This window comes from Drosophila bipectinata, chromosome 3L (assembly GCF_030179905.1).
Source record: "Drosophila bipectinata strain 14024-0381.07 chromosome 3L, DbipHiC1v2, whole genome shotgun sequence".
NCBI classification, from domain to species: Eukaryota; Metazoa; Arthropoda; class Insecta; order Diptera; family Drosophilidae; genus Drosophila; species Drosophila bipectinata.
The window spans coordinates 23685992-23702473 of NC_091738.1; the positions used below are offsets into that span (position 1 = coordinate 23685992).

At 36.6% G+C, this 16482-nt stretch overlaps 1 protein-coding gene and 1 long non-coding RNA gene across 9 annotated transcripts in view; one reads left to right on the plus strand and one right to left on the minus strand.

The window, feature by feature from the left end:
- The window catches only part of lovit (loss of visual transmission), a 225641-nt gene that overhangs the window by 124490 nt on the left and 84669 nt on the right, over window positions 1–16482 (minus strand). The window lies entirely within an intron of this gene.
- LOC138926195 (uncharacterized) lies at window positions 1193–3032 on the plus strand. 4 transcript variants are annotated; one of them, XR_011442580.1, is made up of 4 exons: window positions 1193–1361; window positions 1422–1519; window positions 1566–1735; window positions 1798–3032. It is a non-coding gene; the product is annotated as an uncharacterized lncRNA (long non-coding RNA). The 4 variants fall into 4 exon arrangements; XR_011442579.1 differs by having other exon boundaries at window positions 1422–1510; window positions 1573–1735; window positions 1798–3031; XR_011442578.1 differs by having other exon boundaries at window positions 1422–1510; window positions 1798–3030.

Sequence of the window (16482 nt, forward strand, 5' to 3'; positions counted from 1 at the left end):
CAACAGGAGTGAGTGATTGACTGAATCAAATGGTTTACTAAAGTTTGTGTAAATAACATGAGTTAAAAATCCCTTTTGAAAGCCATTTATGACAAAGGATGTCAATTGTGTAACGGTGTATATTAGTATATTAGTGGTGATGGAAAAATGGTCAAAGAGCAAAGGTGTTGCAAATAAGGATTAACTAATTTTTCAAATTACTTTGGAATTGCCAACAATTTAGCGATGCCTCTGTAGTTGGCAGCATCGAACTCTTCCCTTTTTATGTAAGGCAATTATAAAAGATTCTTTCCACATAACGGGAAAAATTGCGGTTTCCAAAGATAAGTTTTCTTTTAAGTTTAAAGTCGATGTAGAGGCTTGCACAAAGTCTGCCACTCCATCGGAACCTTGCGAATAAACGAGTTTGATTCTCGGAAAAAGACAGAAAATAAGATTTTTCGATTGAATGATGTATGCGTAAGACTGATCTGTCATTTTAGGAGAGTATGTTGATTGAACAAATTTTGCGAATAGATCAGCAATGGCCTGATCAGGGGTCGCAGATGAATTTTCAAACGTATGCAGAGTTGGAAAATATAAATGTTTTCGCTTAGTGTTTACAATGTTATAAAACTGCTTCGGTTCCTGGGTAAATTGAACCCGACAGCAGCAAATATAGGTCCAAAAACATTTAGCGTTATGCGCGGTTAAATTTGACCGAGCTGTAGATATATTGAAAAATCTATACTACTGCCGGTTTTTGTATATTTCAGTAAGAGCCTGTTTAAAGGTGGGACATCTGAGTAACAGGCGAAAAAAACGGATTTTCTGGAATTTTTGTTGGCTAAATGAAAATGCCAATCGAAAATTTGTAAATGAGTTTTTATATTCTATTATATTTAAAGCATAAAATAAATAAATCGAAAACAAAATGGCGGCTCTGCAGCCTTTATTCGTAGGCCCTATTTTTTTAAAAGGGGTCCATGGCCGAACACCTAACGTCCTTAATTTTTGATCTAAAACAAAAAATCAAGTTTGGTTAGTTTCTGTACATCAACAGCTATTGACACACGTAGGATATTTTCGATGTATTGATTTTTTCCAAAATGGTGAGTGATTGAACCTAATTTTCAATTTTCACGAACAAAAAACGTCACAAAATTGTTGATAAAAAAAAAGTAAGCAATATAAAAAAAATGTCGTGTGTCGATAGACATAGGTATTCTGAGTATACTGTCAAAATTTTAGATTAAAGTTTTAAGTACTGTGGGATATACATACCTGTGAGGCATCGCCGCAGAATGACAAATTTCGACACTTAGACACTTTGGCCGGACTCTATCTTTTGATATGTTATTTTTAAGACCCTAAAGAATTTTGTAAGCTAAAAAAAAAATTTTCAATTTTTTCAAAACTCTACTCAGTTGTCCCCCCTTAAGTGTTTTTTAAGTTCATAAGGCACCTTGTAAACTAAGGAGGATTTGCTTAAGCGGACGAATATTTCCACGGCACACTCGAGTCAAAAAATGTATTTAAAGTATGGTACAATTTTCGAAGGTTGCATTTACATCGGTGCATTTCAGAATATAGGACCAATCAAATGTATCGATAAGGCTATTAAGTTTGTGAAAATCATCCTTAGGGTTACAGCGAATCTCACAGCGAAAAATTTGAGTGATGGAACCTATGTTTGGTAAGGTTAAGGGGAGCCAAAAGGTCATAGAACCTCTCCAGCGAGGATCCGGTGGAGGAGGTACGCCATAAGTAATTTATAATCGAATCCTTAACCTTTCAATAAAAGAGGCATTTTTTTAGAAAAGCTAACTGAATTATTTCTTGGCACCCGCAACGACGTCGAAACTATGAATTCGATGGAACCTACCCACAACCCTTGTGAACTAGTCGTGACATTTAATGATCGTTATTCGTTACCTCTTACACTTTATCAATTTATAAGAATTGTCGCGAAGGAATGATCACAACAGGACGGCGCGTTGTTGAGTCATAAGGTTATGCTGCTGATGGATACCCAAATTACTAAAAGCCGTACGACCCGACATTCACCCGACAAGTCACCGGATTTTCAACATCTTAAGGAGATTTAGGCCCAACCTATAAATTAATAAACTTGACGGCAAGTACTCCGACTCCAAAGCTGACTGAAGGAGAAGGACCTTTTCCCAGCTGCTCTCCACCGCCACAAACAATTCAATCGACCGAATCCAACTGAACCGCATCGGTAAGCGCAGGCGACGCCGTTACATGAGCAGTGTAGTCAGAAACTTGTAACTGAAGACAGATCTTACCGTGGGCCTGTTACTATTCCATTGGTTATACGTGTCTATTTTAAATAACGACTATCGGCGACTAAAAATCGGGAAGCTATAGCTGAGCAGCTTATCTTGAGGTTGACCTGAGACCCTGAAGTGCTTTTGGCAGTGCCTAGAAGTGGAGAAGCATCACAATATCTAACCTGACTCTTCACTTTGTGCCATCCACTCCTGTGCAATCGATCGGTCACCTGCATTCGTCGTCTTGCGATAGCGGAGGCTTTCTATCGCTCCCGGTCTCTATAGCGTCTATGTTGCCGCTGAAGCTTTTCCACATGTGCGCATGGCTTTCTTTCGTACATGCAACATAAACTCCCTGTCCCTATTTTCCTCTTTCGCCCATGAAGTGCAACCCTCGGTGAGGTTTCCACATCTTCTAAATTCATCCGATCAGAGTTCGACCACCACTCCACAGTGGTTGCTCCCATAGGCCCAAAATAAAAAAATTTATAACGGCAAAAATGTACGAAAAGTAAACAAATCGCCTCTAAAATGTCCAAGCTTCTTCATGGCAAACCAGATTTTTCTAAAATCTAACGGGATTTTCTAAAAATTGATTTGAAGATGTGAACAGTTGCTCATTTGTAAAGCGCGGCTGCGCGCATCACGAATATTTCACAACTAAACCGAACTTTGAAGTGGTCAGATCATTATTTACGTGTTCAAATTATTTGTAATGGATTTTGAAGTTGAAGGTATTTTCTATAAAATGAGATACAATTTGATATATTAATAATAATTATTGTTATTATTATTTTACTATGAACTAATACATGTTTTTTGCCTATATTTTGAACGTCTTTTTCATGTTTAGCTAAAGTTTTAGTAGTGATCCCACAAAATTCTACAATTCGTTTATATACCAATATGTTTGACGGTCTCCAAAGGTAACAAATGTGCAAAATTTTTTTGCCAAAATTTGCCTATGTGTCTAATATTGTAAAAATACTAACACCATCTTAACTGTTTCAGGGTCACTTTTGCCGTATATTTACTTGTTATGCTGTTGCTCTGTCTTCGTGTGTCATGTTTATGTTTACCTTTCCAAAACTATTTGTTCATTTACTAATAGTTTTTATTTCGTTAAATATTCCCTTGAATTAAAATTTAAGAGGTTCTTCTTATATGTGTGTGTTTTCACGATCTTATATTCTTATATATAACCAGCGCGCTGGTTATATGGTTATATCATTCAGTTATATGGCAGCTATAAGATATAGTCGGCCGATTGTTATGAGATTTGGTAGATCGGATCAACTAATAGAATCCAAAGGATATATAGGATATAGTCGGCTGATCCTTATGAAATTCAGCATGTTGTATTATTTTTCCAAAAATAGCATTCTTACCAAATCAGAATTCTCTAGCTTTAAAAACACCGAAGTTATAGCATTTCCGATCAATCAGTTATATGGCAGCTTTAAGATATAGTCGGCTGATCCTTATGAAATTTGGTAGGTCGTGTTATTTTGTCAAATATATTCGTACAAAAACTGAAACTGAAAACTTTCTAACTGTAAAAACACCAAAGTTATAGCATTTTCGATCAATCAGTTATATGGCAGCTATATGATATAGTTGCCCGATCTGGCTGATTTTAACATATTATTTTAGAATAAAAATATAAAAATTTTGTGACATGTTTCCAGTTCCTACCTCAACTAGAAGTATTTTTGGCCGCTCTCTTCATACAAGCCGGACCACTGTGCACTCTGCTCTCATTAACTTATAACATAGAAATATAAAGGTATTTAATTGAACACTTTGATTGTATTATGGGAAACTGGAAAAGCATTCAGTTCCTTCGTCCGAATGCTTAGCATTTTATCTGGAGTTTCTCTTACGTTAATTAATCCTGAACAACAGATTCCATAGAGTTTAAGGATCAGTTTAATTTTCAACAATGTTTTGAAGTCCTCTTCCCACTGTGTATCTTCTTTATATCGCAAGAATTGCGGATGAAAGGTTGCCAAGTTATTTAACGGGTAGTCCTCACACCTTTAACCTTTAAACCCAAAATAAATGATTCAAAATAATGTAAAAAATTTCTTTCGGGACTGGCAGCCGCCATTAAATAAGTTAATTTATTATCCAAAAGTAAATATCGCGTTTGTTGGTCACAAGCCGACTGTACATAGTATTCTACGACTGTATGACTATACATATGTCACTGTATTAGCACCATAAACTGGTTTATCTTCGGATCATCTAGTTTCATCTGCATAAGGAATAAAAAACGCATAACGCTTAACGTAATACGTAATTTTGCTTTTTTTATTTCTTGAATATTTAAATTGTCTTCTAACAATAACTTCGATACCTTATATAATTTTTTGTTTATTTTAGGGTCGGTACATAATGATATAAATCATTAATTTATCATTTTAATATTAAGTCATTTTTCATATAAACCTTGCAATATAAGTATATAAGCAATCAGCTTCAAACGGTGCAGCACTGTTTTTGCAGAGGAATCGCTTGCTATTTTGCTTTGTTTTGGTTTGAAAAACCAGACTTCTAACATATCTGCAAGCAATTCGTCTTCTGCTTCATCTTCAGCTTTGTCTTCGTCTCAGCGCGCACTATTTTTGCAGCCTTATACTAACATTACCATAAAAACAAGAAAGGAAAGCTAACTTCGGGCGGAGCCGAAGTTGATATACCCTTGCAGTTAAAACTGGATATATATCGCAAACACCGGATATAGTTGGCCGATCCTTATGATTACATCATAATAAAACCAATTAATTAAAATAAAAAATCTAAAAAAAAGTCCCAAGCATCTATCTTCAAATTTACCAAAGTTGGTATTTCTACCAAAAACCACTTCCGATCGTTCAGTTATATGGCAGCTATAGGATATAGTCAGCCGATCCTAATGAAATTTGGTAGGTGGGATCAACTGACCAAAAATAGAATCTGTACGAAGTTCCAGCTTTCTATCTTCAAAACACGAAAGTTGGGTAATTTTCGATTGTTCAGTTATATGGCAGCTAAGATAAGATATAGTCAGCCGATCCTTATGAAGTTTGGCATGTCGTAATGTTTTGCCAAAAATAGCTCTCGCGTATAACTTCTATAACTTTAAAAACACCAAAGTTATACCATTTCCGATCAATCAGTTATATGGCAGCTATAGGATATAGTCGGCCGATCCGGGCCGTTCCGATTTATATACTGCGTGCAAAGGAAAGAAGGGTGTGTGCAAAGTTTCAAGACGATAGCTTTAAAACTGAGAGACTAGTTTTCGTAGAAACAGACAGACGGACAGACAGACGGACAACTCAGGAGGTGATCCTGATTAACAATATATATACTTTATAGGGTCGGAGATGTCTCCTTCACTGCGTTGCACACTTTTGACCAAAATTATAATACCCTCCGCATATTCGGTCAGATTCGGTATTGCAGATCTTAAATAAAAAACGTTCTTTTTTCGTGGTGGGGTGGATCAATATTCGAACTTCGAACAAACATCCTTAATAAACTCATGTCCATATGGGCTCCTGAATATATCACTATAACGCAATTGCTCTGGAGTGTTACACCTGTTTGCAAAATGTAATGAAATAGAAAGATATATATTGGTACATCCATCTGTAGGGGATGTCGACTCTTTTCCTATCTCAGTATATTGATTTTGATTGATTCGTAAAAATATATTTATTTTAACTTTTTCTACAGTATGAAAAATTTACTGCTACCACTTGGTCGTATTCTTTAGCAAATATAAAACATATGCTCAAACTGAAAAAAAATTTAATGTAACAAATAATATGAATTCGTTCATCTTGCTAGGGTAGAAAGCCTTTGTGATAGTTTCGAAACGAAGTCGTAAGCACACTTGCACCCGTTTTGAGTTGACTGTGGATTTTTGGGTTAAATTTAACCCTCGATAAAATATTGAAAACTGAATTACGCTTTGTTATAACTTCGGTCGCTATTAAAACTATTAATAGCGTAACAGTATTTGTTTGGTCATTGAGATTTTTCAACGACATGAATCCATTCCAGAATAAGAGTCCGAAAATTATTGGTTTAAAAACGTTATAAGAATCTTTATTTGGTCGCATATGACGCATATAGGCTGAGATGCTAAGTCAGGTGAAGCCGAGAGGCCGAGAAAGAGTCGGCTTCCGACCAACAATGCGTACATTATTAATACAAGATTACGGCCTACGTACCATTTATGACGCCACATTGCATTGCTGCGGTTTCGCCCCCACACCATCCCTCGCCATTTCAATCGATCGGCCACCCGCACTTGCCGTCTCTTTTGGTATTGTATCTCTCGTTTGCACTTTCTAGTTCCGATCTCCGATCTGAACACACACAGTATAATCGAAAAAAGTCATGCTTCCAGCCTACTTTTTACTATCCGTTACTAATACTAATGCAATAAATTCATATAAACGCAATAAACATAAATAATTTAAATATAGGGCTTATTATTGTTAGGGAATTGTGGAACATTATTTTTCAATTACAGCAACCGCTCGGTAACTTAACAATACCTAACTTAACTAAAAAAAATTACTTACTAAAAAAAATTTAAATGACACGTCTATGCAATTTGATGACCGAAACCTTCTCCTAAAAACAAAAGTCATTAATCAAGCTAAAAAACTCTTAACTTGTATACTCCAACGATCTGCGAAATTAGACATACCAAACATATACCAAGCTCGCCCTTATATACCAGCCCCAATCCGATGAAACAACTGCCTACGTCTAGGTCATCTTTAAAAATTCTGCAAAAATATAGATACCTTTTTTATGTCAGCCAATTTGCCCATATTGTCATGACAATTGAAGAAAAATACGAATGCTGCTTGAATCGAACCAGAAAACAGGTGCCGGACAATAAGCCCAGAGACTGAAAATGCCCTACAAACCCTCCAAAAATTAGGCAACAGATTGGTCTGGTCCATCTACAGGAAGAGACACCAACATGACGGATCCCTATATACATCAGTTGCAACCTCAATGCAAAACAACATACCCCTACCACATCGATTTACACAGAATATCCCTTCAATATCAGCATCAACCTCCCACCTCACCCCGACATCTGAAAACACCGGTAGGCCCATTGTAGGATATGGATACAAAGAAGATGAAATTATGGTAACAAACTCAAGCGACGAAAATATTGTAAAGGATAGGACCAATAGAGTAAATATTCTCCTTAGAAATATGAGCAATAGAACCAAAAGAAATCGAAATAATATAGAAAAATCTAACAGCACTATTTTTACAAAGATCTGTGTATATGTATTTATATAACTAAAGACTAATCGTTAAATCTAAATAGTTACTAAATCTAGATATAAATATGACACTCAAGGTATTACAATGTAACATCAAAGGCTACACAAAAAACTTTAATCCTTTTCCCGTTACTTAAATCTAACTTTAAAAATGTCATTTAATATATTGCAATGGAGTATAAAAGGTTACATGTTTGCAAATGGTCATTGATGATTGATCATTGAGCAGTGATAATTTTCCCATTATCATTTCATTGTCTCCAACTACCAACCAAAACACAGAGTCCCACCCAAATCAAAAATATCTACAAGAGTTTGCCAACTGGGACAAATTTGAGAAAGTAACAGCAAGACTAAATCTAAAGCTTCAAGCCAGTTCAAATATAATTGCATTGAACCGCAATTGCATAACCCTACATGAGTGTCCAGCATTCCTGGAAATGACAACCCGCGATCGCTGAAATGCTACTCGACGGTGTGGCTTGTGCTGGATATGTTTCCAGAGCCACAAGGTGAAAAAAAGCGGCGTCCCCAATCCTTGCGGAATAGATGGATGCCTAGAACGCCAACACACCCTGTTGCATCGCGCCAGCACGGATCCCAGGTGCTAGGTGCCAGGTGCTATGCACATCGACAAGAGGGTGTGGAAATGCTATCCAGGGTATTGCCAGTGTCTTTGTATGGAAATGCTACCATTACACGTCAACACGTATGCCTTCATCGACGACTAACCTTGATCGACGCCCTATTGCTAGAAGACCTTAGAGTGAACGGACAACCGCAGCCTCTATGTATGCAGTGGACTGCCGGCATGCACCGGTGAAAGCACAGCACACACACCTTGGACATTTACCATTGTCTGGATACGACTCAGCACAGCCCAGGCTCCTGATAGGTCTAAATAATTGCAGACGAGGGCGCGTGCTTCGCACCAAGGAAGGCATAACAAAAGAACCGATCGCTGAGAAGACCCGCCTGGGGTGGACGATTAAAGGAAGAAGCTCCAACAGTGTGGGTGAAGACATAACCTCAAACTATTACGTGTTTCACATATGTGCATGTTAAGCGAAGAGAACAAGGAGATCTTGCGCCTGCTTGAGCAGTGGTCGGACGCAGCCCTGGACCGGAGACGAATAGCAAGAGCCTATCTAATGATTCGGGACCGACTCGAAGACCAATACGGCTTATTTTAAAAGGAAAACCGTTAAAGAAGAAGAACCTACTATAGAAGATGGGACCGTATATGGATTCAGATGGAGTATTAAAGCTGGATGATCGTGCCAAGATGATCAAGGGAAACGACCGCGTCGTACTCCCCTGCGACTGCCACATTACGCAGCTTATCATAAAGGTATTTTATGATAAGCTTCTTCACCGAAGATTTCTGCATGCTAACCACGAGACGGTCGTCAACGAATTACGACAAAAATTTTGTTGTTGTTTTGTACGACAAATACTAAAGCTGAGATCTACTCTTGCTCGGATACGACGCTCCTGCCAACAATGCAAGAACCGACAGGTGGCGCCCAAACCGCCGCGCATGGCGGAACTTCCCTATCCAAGAGTAGCAGCCTTTCATAGTCCCTTCAGCTACACGGGTGTGGACTACTTTGGGCTTTTGATGGTGCGGGTCAGACGCAGTTCAGAGAATCGATATGGCGTGCTCTTCACCTGCCTTTCTACAAGGGCAATACATCTTGAGGTAGCGTATTCATTATCCACTGACTCTTTTATTTTAGCAGTGTGCAGCCCTATGGCCCGACGAGGGTGCCCAGTGGAACTCTGGAGCGACAACGGCACCAATTTCCAAGGAGCCTGCACGGAGTTGCGTAGGGTGTTCGAAGATGTGGACAAGGATCTACTCTCTCGCGAGTTCACTGGACCCCAGATGACATGGAAGTTCATTCTACTCGCATTTCCCCACATGGGTGGGGCATAGGAGCGCTTGGTGCGTTCCGTGAAGACGGCGTTGGAATCAATCCTCCGTGACAAACGACCATCGGATGAGATGCTGAGAGCCGCTCTAATGGAGGCGGAGGCGATCATATCGCGACCCCTAACATACTTTCCAGTGGAAGACGAAAACGAAGAATCACGGCACCGAATCATTTCCTGCTTGGAAGCTCAACTGGAAGAGGACCGACGATTAAGCTTCTACCCGAAGGAGTGCAGCCCGAGAAGAGCTGGATGGAATCATAACAACTGGCGGACTCGTTCTGGAAGCGGTGCCTCAAAAGAATATTTGCCAGTGATCAAGTGGTGCGAACCAAGTCAGACCAAGTGGTGCGAAAAGACTAAGCCTTTTGTAGAGGGGGATATCGTCGGACAGCCTCGTAGCCAGTGGCCGAAAGGAAGAATCCTGAAGGTGAACCTTAACCCGGACGGACAAGTGAGGAGCGCCGCGGAGAGGATTCAATCTGGCGGTTATACAAGACTCGCGACGAAGCTGGCAGTACTATCTATCAAGAGTAGTTTGGTAGATCCCTGGCAGAATATACAAGTGGGGAGTCTTACGATAGATAGTAAAACTGCTCCCGCGTCATCCGGCAACGCCGAAGTTGCACAACCGATAGTTTAAGCGGGTGTTGAATCTCTGTTAAATCAGCCGGTAACCATGTGCCTTAGCTTTCTTTTCTATTTGACACTTTCTAAAGAGAAAGCTTTCTTTCTATTTGACTTTCTATTATTAATTTACTAGGAATTTAAAGTGCTTATCACTGCTTGGAGTGTAAGAGTGGTAACCGACTGTTCCACTGTTAGCCCTTGCTGCCCTGTTATGAATGAAGGAAACAAATAAACAACGCTATAACGATGGAGGAAATGATGCTTTCGCAAAAATGTTACAGACCTATTGCACAGATAGCAATTTTACACTTTTTTTCGATAACTGCTTTAAAACTTTTCTTATGAAGTTCCAAGGACAAATTGAAGGAAGTAAAGGAGGGCTTAGAATAACATAACAGAGCCTTAAAGTACAACTAGGAAACAAATAGGAAACAAAGATTAGGACCAGCAAAAAATAAGACATCTATTTTTGAGACCGACTTGACAGGTCCTTCCTTAAAGACTTACTAATTACAAAATGCGACAGTGATTTGGAACTTTTAAAGATACCTAGTAGAACAATTCCTACTATTCCATTTCCTATTCCGAGACCTAACATGAACAATTAGGCACAAAACCGTATTTGAAATATTTGTAACAACCTCAAAATCTTGTTTTATTTAGAAAAACCCGTTTTTCATGGCTTTTTTGCGTTTAAAAATTCGTAAGCCCGCAATTTTAAACCGACTTTAAAATTTCCAAGATTGGGAAATCCAAGAAAATTTCCAATTTTCATAATTTCTTTTGATATAATATTGATATGTGTCAAAAATAATGCCATTTCTTGTACCGAAAAAATGTGGTCAAAGGCCAAAAATCATGACAAAAAATGCAAAAATGTCACTTTCTTGGGCACAAGTTTGATCCTTTTTGTTTAAAAAAATTAAAGACGTATTTTTTTTGAAAAGCTTCAAGTATTAACTATTGAAAACCGGAATTTTAAAATCGGTTCAAAATTACGCGTTTACGAATTTTGTAACTCAAAAAAGTCCCGAAAAACGGGTTTTTAAGGGGGTCGTCTACCTTTTCGCTCAAATTTTGGTCCTCTTATTCAAGGATAGATTGCAAAAAAACTACACATGATATTTGAATAACATTTTTATTTGATTAATTAAAGCTTAAACTCAAAGAAAACAACAAAAACCGGATGAAATTGTCGTGAAATTTGCCATTGGCGCGTCGTTGAATGCACCACTGCCGGTGCGACGAGATCAAACGCTGGTTAGGATATTTCAGGTTCTGAAGAACCTGGAAACAATACAAAATTTTTTTAACTTAACTTTAAGAACGTTGACTATGGCATAACACAAACTTTTTTCAAAATTTAAAAATTTCATAGAAATGACAATTTGAAAAAAGTTGCATTTTTTTACCATGTTTTCCAATCTAAAAAAGACAATAAAAAGTCGAAAATGATGTTTTGTGAATAAGTGATGCTCTACAGATTTAGGATATCTCCTATAGTTTTGAAGAACACTTGACGACCGTTTTGAAAACAGTACAGTAGAAAAACAGTTTTGGGAAAACGCGTTTGAAGATAAATGATAAAATTACACAATGGCAAAACTGACAATGTTTGAGGCTCGATACTAGAGGCTCGTAAACCAGCATGCCTTTGATCAAATTTTTCCTGGGCATGTTTTTAGTTATGTCTACATTAGAAATATGCAAAAAAAAAATCGATTTTTTCAAACCGCGAAGGTAGACCATGACCAAAGAATCATGATTTTGAGGATGTTACAAATATTTGAAACACGGTTTTGTACTACATTAGACCTAATAAACAATTCCTACAATGTCACTTTAAAAGTCCCTCCGATTTATTTTTTGTCGCACTGTGTTATTACTGCCTTTACTTATATAAAGTGAAATCGTTTAGCTGAGGTGCCCATAGAAATATAATTTATTTCATTTCTGTTCTGAATTTTACAATACACTACCTAGTTACAGTCTACGTAACCTAAATCTTTACTCCCAATGATTTCCTTTAAACCTAGTTCATTGGAATACATTTTTCTTAACTACTAAATCTTTAATAATGTTTGAATCTAAAGTATAAAAGTAAAAAAGGTAAATGAATGTTACGGAAGTTTACATAGAGACAAATTAATACGGTTTATTTTATAAAGGCATAGTTAGGCAATCTGGACTCTATGTGTACTTACGAAGCAATCCCTCAGGAAGTCCACCGGCCTTTTGACGGGAGCGCTGTATGTCTTGATGAATATGAATAAAGTCAAATTAAAATTATGTGGTCTCGATGACCATGAACCCAACAAATAAATTGTTCTATAGATAAAGTTGATGAGTAATGGTTTAATACAAATAAGTACTTAAGCAAAGCTGAACCAAATATAGGTATTCAGTTCTATTTAAAGTTACACGCTGATCCTGGAACCGCTTCGCTACGCTTTTTCCATTTTTGTTATTGTTGTTGTTTCTAAATATCATCACTATGGACGAGAGAGACAGTCGAGATTGTCCTTGTACAAGGCCAATGCGAGGTTATGTAGACATAAGGAATGTTCGTTTCTAGGCTCTCATTTGGCAAGATTTCGGTATATTTTCTGATCCTATGCTACCCCAATCACGCAATGAATCACGTTCTTTATTCTGGTCTGATTCCGTCCACGTTTTACCATACTATGGTAATTTTACCATATACTATATAATACTTTGAATCATATGGTAAGTGTTGTTAAATGAGTCTTTGATCAAAAACACGGACCTTAATCATCAGCTTTATTTTATAACAAAATAATCATTAATCTCGGAGCGAAAAAATAAAAATCAGAAATATTCATTATTCTTTGATCGAAAAATAAAAATCACAAAATAGTTATTATTTTATGATCGAAAATTAAAAATCATAAATAATCATTAATTTTTATTTTTTTGCTCAAAAATATAACTCAATTTATGATTTCACGACAGGTATTTGATATTTGACTCATTAGAAAACATATACAGGTTCCATTTAGTACCATGATTTTTTCACTAACAGCCTTCCGTACTATTTAACATTGTAAAAAACTGAATATAAAGATTTTTTATATTAAAATATACTTGATCCTAAAGCAGTAGGGGGCAAACTCTCATTTTCCTATTTCCACGCGTGCATAGGGTCGTAAATTCTGCCGCAGCGTTGCCGACACACTGGCAGTGCAAGCAATTTAGAACCTTTTTCAAATATTGTTAGATGCTCTCTTATTTGCCCCCATTTTGCCTCGTTTGACAGTACAAACTTAAAAAAAAAATTCGTCTTTTTCGCTCAGTGAATCCTCTGCTCTCATTTTTTTATGCATACACTACAATTTTAAACATGTGTGCGTTTTACCCCCACTGTTCTAAGTCTTTAGATTTTGATTTTTCAATCACAATAGCAAATTCGGTAAGGATTCGCTTTAAGGATTGCACATTTGGACAATTTTCACGTTAGAAACAAATCTCTTTGATCTACAACATTTAACTATTAAAATAATAATTTTTAGGAGGAAAAGGGTCCCGAAAACCCGTTTTTTCTAAATAAATCAAGATTTTGAGGGTGTTCGAAAAATTTCAAACATGGTTTTATACTATACTCGACCTATTGAACAATTCCTACTAGGTCTCTTCAAAAGTTCCAAATCACTGCCGAACTGTGTTATTTGTGTTTTTTATTGTTCGATCATAGAATAATGATTATTTTTTTATTTTTATTTCTTGGTCATAAAATAATGATTATTTTATTTATAACGATTTATGATGATTTCCGATGATTTATTATCCGTTTTTTTTCGCTCAGAGAATAATCATTATATTGTGATTTTTCAAATAAAAATCATAAGTCGTCGGCATCGGCAGTCGTCGTCGGTAAAAATCGGCATCATATTCATTATTTACGGTCCCTGATCAAAAGGTCTGAGAGCAACCGTTTGCTTTGTTCGTATAAAAATTTTTCCCTCGCTCAATTGACGAGCAATATTTTCTGTTCTGCTCTGTTCTTTCCAGGACCGCTTGACTTTTTGAGACGATTCAAAAAGTCTTTTTTGTATGTATGTGTGATGTGATGCAAAAGTAGTCAGTCTTGTTTCATTTTCCTTTGTAACATTTGGATATTCAGAAAAAAATAATTAAAACGAAAAGGGGACGGGAAATAAACAAAATTAGAACGACGATATATTACATTATTATACAAATTTAAGGCTAAAATCGCCAAATTTGAGCTCGCTTGCACATGTAGTTTTGGCCATGCCGGCTACTCAAGTATCTGCTAAGAGAGCATTTTCAGCTTTACAATTTATTCTAAGTGAACGACGGAATTGAATAAATACCCAAAGCACTCACTTTATCGGTCAATCGGTCTTTTAATGAGGGTCTCTGTGCGAAAGTCAATCATATCTCAATCATTATAAATCATTCATTATTATATATCAATCATTAAAAAAACTGTCAGTAGTATAGATTTTGTAAGATATCTACTAGCTCAGTCAAATTTTACCGTGCGTAACGCTGAATGTTATAGGAATTATATTCGCCGCTGACGGATTCAATTTACTTAGGATCCGAAGCAGTTATAACATCGGCAGTTTAACAAATTTGCAAACACTACTCTTGTTTTTATTAAAAGGTAGTCAAAAGAATTAGTGACCCCTAAATAATGACCTTTATATTATTAAAAGTGTCTTTGGTCCGTCCGATACTGGAGTCCGGCTCATGTGTCTGGAGTCCCCATTATGGAGTACATGCAGACCGCATAGAATCTGAACAAAATAATTCCTTAATATTTGCTCTTTGGAGTCTGGGATTCATCTTCCTTCGTATCGTAGCAGACTCTTAATTATAAACTTACCCCTCTTAACAAATCGTAAGACAAAGCTGGGTGTCGTTTTACTACACAACTAACACGATTATGTTGTAACGTTCCTAATAGAAGGATTAAACAGTTTAGTCCTCTATTTCTTAGCCTTTGTAGTTAGACCATATGGCTAAATTTTGTTCTGTAGATACAAATTGGGTATTGGAATAGTTAAGTAGGCATCAAAACTTTTTCAAATAAATTTTCGGAACTGCCACTATGTATATAATGATTTTATTTTTGAGGCCGGAAGTGGCGTTGAAAAACTTTGACAAAACACCAAAAATTTAAATCAAGCTTGACTTGAGCATATAATGTAGAAGACTTTTCGGTAAATCTTATTGCTCTATATTATATAGCAGGGGTGCCCAAGCTCAGCATAGGACAGAGCAAACTCGAATACCAATGAAAAAAATCACCAATACATTAAAGCTAGAAATTTTTTTTGCAAGTCATGTCGGTATACTGAAAAAAATTATAGTACAATTTTCAATGGAAAAAAGTAATACAAAAATATTTATGAAATAAAAATTAAAAACTGTAATAAAGTTATAAATAAAAGAAATTAATAGCTCAGATGTTAACCATTCTTTTTGAGATCTCAACCAAAAGTAATTTTTTGCAGTGAAAAGTTTTCGGTAATAAAAAAACAAAGTGCCTTCGTATTAGTACGAAAAACTGAGACACTATACAATTGTTGTTGCTTAACTCGAAAAACGAAAAATTGTTTTTGTATTTAGCCCTTGCCTATGCTACGAGCCACACACGTATATAAAATTTCATTTCCCATATAACGAGCAATTCCAACAACAAAGGAGCTCCGAGAGCAATGGGCTTGGGCACCCTTGCTTTATATGAAATTATTAAAGAGGACAGAAATATTTTGGATGGATTCATATTCTGTCAATCCTGGAAAACCATTTTAAAATATTTTCCAAAAAATACGTCCAATTTTAAGAGTCATAAGTGTTGCAAATCGCTTAAGAAGACAAAACTACTTAAAATGGTCACACCAGAGGAAAAAAAAAGCTATTGATGTTTGTGTGAACTAGTTATGTGGACTCAAGATTGCCAACTATTCTCAGAACTTAATGGAGTTGAATTTAAAAGACTATCACATTTTTTGATAAATATTCGAGCAAAATGTGGATATCGAAGACAAGCTGCCTGATCCAACTAAAGTTTCGCGGGCTACACAAAAAAAAGCCGATGAGAAAAGACTAATATTAAAGACAAGAAAGCCACCATTGTAAACAGTGGTAGAGCCACTGTTACTTTAGATTTGTGGACTGACAATTATGTACGTAGAAATTTCTAGACCACGTTTAATTAAATTGCAGCAGCCATTTGCTTGCCAACGTTTTATAACGATTTTTCAATGATTCCTTGGAGGTGTCCGAACTGGTTGGAAAGTGCAAACATACAGTATCAATTGGACACGACATTGAAAAATTCTTGC